The 6,000-nt window shown below is 43.7% G+C and overlaps 1 protein-coding gene across 3 annotated transcripts in view; it reads left to right on the top strand.

Annotated features, from left to right (window-relative positions):
* Positions 1-1,255: 1,255 nt before the first annotated feature.
* oxr1a (oxidation resistance 1a) overlaps positions 1,256-6,000 on the top strand; it is a 106,340-nt gene continuing 101,595 nt past the window's right edge. For 2 of the 3 annotated variants that reach the window (XM_035525886.1, XM_027009529.2), the window contains exons 1-2: positions 1,256-1,389; positions 1,527-1,667. The gene's annotated coding sequence lies outside the window, so the exon portion shown is untranslated. The remainder of the gene's footprint in view (positions 1,390-1,526; positions 1,668-6,000) is intronic. The other variant, XM_035525883.1, reaches the window with a different exon arrangement.

Raw genomic sequence — 6,000 nt, 5'->3', positions numbered from 1 at the left:
TTGGGCACATAACATTGCTGAACCTAGACCTGACCAACTGCAGCAATCCCAGATCATAGCACTGCTTGTACAGTAGGCACTGGGCATGATGGGTGCATCACTTCAGCCGCCTCTCTTCCTACCCTGATGCGCCCATCACTCTGGAACAGGGTAAATCTGGACTCATCAGACCACATGGCCTTCTTCCATTGCTCCAGAGTCCAATCTTTATGCTCCCTAGCAAATTAAAGATGGTTAGCCTCACTGACAATTGGTTTTCTTAAGGCTACACAGCTGTTTAGTCCCAATCCCTTGAGTTCCCTTCACATTGTGCATGTGGAAATGCTCTTACTTTCACTATTAAACACATCCCTCAGTTCTACTGTTGTTTTTCTACGATTTGATTTCACCACACGTTTAAGTGATGGCCGATCACGATCATTCAAGATTTTTTTCCGACCACATTCCTTCCTTGAAGAGGATGTTTCCCCACTGTCCTTCCACGTTTTAATAATGTGTTGGACAGTTCTTAACCTGATTTTAGTAGTTTCAGCAGTCTCCTTAAATGTTTTCTCTGCATGATGCAGGCCAATAATTTGACCCTTCTGAAACAGATTATCATCTTTTCCATGGCCGTGTCTTTCGACATGGTTGCTTAACAAATGAGAAGCTGCTAACTGCATCAGTTAGGGTTCAAATCCTGATAATGCATGTGTCTGTGGCTGATGTTTGCACGCCAGGTGGGAGTCTCTGGGCGGTTCCCAGCACGAGCACAGTGGCATTTCAAAGCAAACCAGAACGCTGGAGTCAGCGAGCTCTGCCGCGTGCCGCAGTGACAGCGCGAGCTCCCGTCGGCAGCACAGAAAAGTGCCAGTAACTTTCGTCTTGTGTCCCTGCCCATGCACATATCACATGGACTGTCCTTCGTGAGATGTTTGTTTGTTTGACCTACACCTATGTGTATAAAGTACAGCCAGAAAGACAGCTGTACTTTAACGTCATTTTCCCGCAGGAATTTTCCATATTTATTTCAGAGTACTCGCAGGACAAGCATCCTTAGGATGCTAGCTGGGACGTTAAAAAATGCTAATCTGGAGCATGTAATATAGTTGGACAAATAAAAAATGTTGATTTTTAAAATAACTTTATAGGTGTTTGTTCCCTTTCCGGCAACAAAGGAAAAAAGTTGATATATTCTAGTGTGCCGCGCTTTGGTATGGTCCGAGCCTGTCCCCCGCCCGGGAGGAATGGTACTTTCTATTCTGAGAAGGTCAAATTACTCTGCATGTCTCCCGCATTCTGCAGAAATGCGACTCCCGTCAGATTGATAGACGCCGGACCTGCGCGTTTCTTCGGTGAACCTTTCCGCGAATAGCTACGCTGGAACATGCCAGACGCGTTAATGTAAAAGTAAGTAACAATATTTCTCGGCTTTGCCCTGTTTCGCAAAGGTCCTTAGATGATGTAGCCGGTTTGCCTGGACAGCGAAAAGTCTACTACCACAACTCTTGAACGTTAATTTTGTGCTGCTGTTTTTCATTCGACAGACATTATGTATGGTGGATCTGAATGGTGCCCAGATACCGGACGGAGCGGATACACTGGGTTTTATCTATGCAACTGTACGCGATGAACCGCGATAGCGTTTCGTCAACTTTAAATGCTGCTGCAACTTGGGATAGGAACCGGTTAGTTGGACCTTTTGTTAAATTAACGTCTCAGAAATGCGCCAAGTGCATGATTACTCAGTACTGATGGTTATTCATTTCTTGTGGCTCCGAGAAGTGTCATTATAGTTAGTAATACTTTGCATATAACAGTAATGTAAATATGCGGCCGAAAAAACAAATATGGCTTCTTGACTTTTCGATAGTAATATCAATACTATTACCAACACCAACAATACTAATTAATAATAGGTGAGTAAGAAGACATTTACAGTTAATTAATTACATTAACAATTAAATTATTTAGGTTTCAAAAAAAATTTTTTTTTAATGCATGTGATCAAAGGAAGTATTACATCATGGACAGTGGTTTTGCCTGTAAATGGTTGATTAGAAGCAGGTATTAGTTGGGGTAAGCCGTCCCAGGATTCTTATAGTAGTCTGAGTCAGGTGAACTAGCTGAAAATGTTTGGTCCCGATTCTGTTTATATAGAAAAAGTGATGTGATGTTTTATCACGATGGCTCTACTTCTTCAATTCCTCAAGGTTTCTTCCTCTTTCTCGTGCTCTAGGGAGTTTTTCCTTGCCACTGTCACCCTTGGTTTGCGCACTGGGGGCTTGGACTCAGACAGTTGTAAAGCTGCTTTGTGACATCTGTTGTAAAAAGCGCTGTATACATAAATTTTGATTTGATTTACTTGTAACAATTAGCCAATTTCTAAACGCCTCCCACTAGCACAACTGTAACTAAAATTCTAATTGAAGTTGGAATATGTAACATCAGGATTAAATGGCAGCTCTCCGGTGCTTTAACGTTTAATTGAGACATAAATCAACGTCAGTGAGGATCCGTCTTCTGAAGTTGATTGAAGTGGCATGACTTAAGCAGCATTGCCTCACAGATTGCATACAGACGGCAGGCCGGTGCTCTATTATTCATATGTGAGAGTGGCTTCATAATAGTGTCGCGGCTGCCTGCGGGGCGGATGCACAGTACCACAGAACTAAGCCTGCAGGGCACAGCAATTCCTGGGGGCTTGTCTGAGCAACCCGCCTAGAGCAGAAACCCCGCCGCTGGAGTTCACAGAAGGGGAAATCCGCTTATATGTGCGAAAACAAGACTGTTCCCTTACGTGAGCATTCAGCACAAGCCACAAATTCAAAATGCGTCCCGTCGTAGATAAATATTAATATATATAAATGGAATGAGTTGGCGACAAAACAAAAGCCCGAAGTAACTGTGAATTGAGTAACGCGTACAATTCCGAAACTTCATTGTCGACTGTTAACAAAGGCGCTGGCGTCAGTGTTTCTTGAAGAGGCAGCATGCTTCAGAAGTTACACGACCTGCGCTAAACTTGTAGAGCGCCACTGCACCAAAGCCTGTACTGTCTCCTCTGCACACATTGACTCTTAAATATTTAAAGCCACTCAGGGCGGCCCAGAGTTACCTCACCGGATGTCCGATCGCTGTAACGACAGGGCTACGTGAACGGGGTAAAACGCACGGCTAATTTCAGCTCACGTTTGCAAAATAGGACAGCAGCATAGCGCGAGGGGCAACGCAAACGTGACAGTTTACCTTGTACTGAAAGGCTAAGTGCTTGCGCGCGGGCGGGCGCGCGTGTGGCGGGCCTTGAGCAGACGCTCTTTACTGCTGAAAGCACATCGCTGTCACGTGCTATACAGGTGAGACGCGTTTGCGTGTTCGGCTTAGAGTGCACCGCACCCCGTATGAGTCTTGTCTGATCAGAAAGCTTTTTCACGAGAGCACTCAACCAAGATTAGATGTAATCTGCAGTATGTCCACGAAACAACCCTGTCCTTTGTTGTGCCTGTGCTCCGGCTTTGCACAATGACTTAGTAGCAGCAAAACAAACCGCTACTTGATTTGAATGGGTTTTGATTGAATTAGGTGTAGTTTTATTTAAAGCTCAGGCTTTAAATTGCCATGCATGAACACAATAGCACACCGTACGTGTGCATATGCAATATCTGCACATGGCTCAGTTAGGACACCCCAGTGGCTGTCCTCTGTACACAGCTGTATCAGCAGTTCACCCCACAGAGTTGCATAACAAGGTAAATCTTAGTAGAGAGAGGATTTTCCCACATGAGCAGGACTGTTCATGGAAAGACGCTTTTTGAAAAGGGAACATTGTGGATTTAGGTTGCCAGATAGTTCGGTTTTAAAAGGTGCATGGAAATATTTGGATTTTAAAAAAAAAAGCAAAAAAAACCCCAAACCTTTTTTCAAAACTATTGCGATTAATCCTGCAGTGCACCTTTGTGTATGACCCCGTGTCTGCAGCATGGCTATAGACAAGTTTTTATTAGCTGTGGGTGTTCCCTGTGTTGCCACTAGTGATGGATTAGACTAGCCGTCTGATTATTGGCAGTTATTAACGACACTTTTCCGTCCTCTCTAACCTTAGTTGGTGAATTTCCTGCTGTCCTGGAGATGTCTCAGATGAGCCAGTAAACACAGTGGTTTTTGATTTGTTGTTCTATAAATTAATAATCAGGAAGCTTCTTTCCTTTTGCTTTGGTGTAGAAGAATTGGTGGTAACTAGTTGAAGTAGCCAGTTTGTTTGGGAGCAGTTTGAGAGCAGTGGAGATTGTGACTAACACCTAACAGGATGGCACTGTTTTGGGATTAGGGAGGGATTCGGATAGCTAAACTCAAGTAACCCATGCTATTGGGTCAGCACGCCTAATCCCCGTCCTGCACATAAATAGTCTTACTGGTAAGATGCGTGAGCTTGAATGAATTTGGTTGCAGATGCTGAGGATGCTGTTTGTTTTGGCACACATGCCCTATCTCTGTATAAATGCCTCAGGAGGAAACATGATCTCACTGTTTGTCACAGGAAGAGATCAACAGATTTTAAAAATTTCATGAACAGGTACTCCAATGCTGTGCGACTGCCACGGGCTGTCGGCTTTGCAGAGTCTCAACTTTCTTTTTTTTTTTTTTCCTCTTATAATAGTTGTTTGTAACAACATTTAAGATGCAGTTTGTTCTTTATAGATTTCTATTATATTAGCATTCAAGACATTGTAATGGCGTAAGTGGGGGACACACAAAATCACTGGAAACGGCAGAGGACCAGCTAAAGCAGGGGCCTCTGTAACTACACAAGTTAATTCCACCAGTAGCCAGTGACCCAAAAATGCTAATGTTGCTACTGCAGCAAACTGGTGAGGACCATTTAGCAGTGCAGGCTATGCTGAAGTATTTCAACTTTCATCATCTTTTCATCAGTATGACAGTATGTGCGCTCCACAGAAATCAAAACCCAGGATCTTGGTGTCATCAGCACCTTCCTCTACAAGGAACTACAGGTACTGACTGGCCTTAACTGTTAGATGGCTTAGCATCCTAGGACGAAGGTGTCCTTACTTTGTATAAATATTACAAACAGCTTGATGACTCCAGTGGAAGTCTGTCCATCTGTGGTACGTTTCCTTCACTAAGCAGAACCTCCCAGGCCACTCCGCTCTCTCCGCAGCACTTCCGGTGAAATCACGACCAGGAGTGGAGGTCACAGTGGAGAACAGTTGCCCCAAGAAGTGTTTGCCTCCATCAACAGAATATTAGCTGGTGGAACGAGTTGGCGAAAAGAACCCTAAACCTTGTCTCTTCATGTTGCAGGCAGTCTTACGGGGCATGGCTGAATAGCCACGACACTGCTAAGGGCTGTTTTCCACTGTTTTGCTGATGCCGTCACTCCTGAGCGTATAGTTTGGCCAGAGCCTCAGCCTGGCTAGAGGCTTATTTCCACTAAATATAGGCCGCATCCATTCCTTCCGTATGATCGAATTTAGGAAATCGGGAAACACTTCATCTCAATTCATTTCTTCCTTTAAACGAGGTAGAGTATCTTGTAATATAAGCACTCCATCAATCACCAATCTTTACAGAAGATCTCTTGGCATCTTTTGGGGTTATGAAATGGATTTAGTTTGCCTTAGTTTTCAAAAAGTAACAAACAAATGCAGAAGAATTCTGGATACTCCTTAAGTTTCATTTTGCTAAACAAATTGTGCTCTTCATATTGTCTCCAAGCATCTGTCCAGATGTTTTTCCTGCTTTTGTATTAAAGTAGCTTAATTAATTGGGAGAAAAGGATGGAAGAAATGGCTGTCTTCTCCGAAGCATGGGGGGGGGGGTTGTTTTTGAATGCATGCATGGGCACACCCAAAGATCCATTCAGTGAATCAAGGGTGCAGATGGGTTAACAGAGCTGTTAATGGTGATTGAATCAAATCCTATTTTGTGCACTCTGTTTTCAGCTAATACAGAGGGGAAACTATTCTGCAAATGTTCTGTGTTTTTGCCATCCTGTTGCCT

The sequence above is a fragment of the Electrophorus electricus genome, chromosome 5 (assembly GCF_013358815.1).
Source record: "Electrophorus electricus isolate fEleEle1 chromosome 5, fEleEle1.pri, whole genome shotgun sequence".
Classification (NCBI taxonomy): Eukaryota; Metazoa; Chordata; class Actinopteri; order Gymnotiformes; family Gymnotidae; genus Electrophorus; species Electrophorus electricus.
Note: the sequence above shows the minus strand (reverse complement) of the source record. Positions and strands in the feature narration are given on the sequence as shown.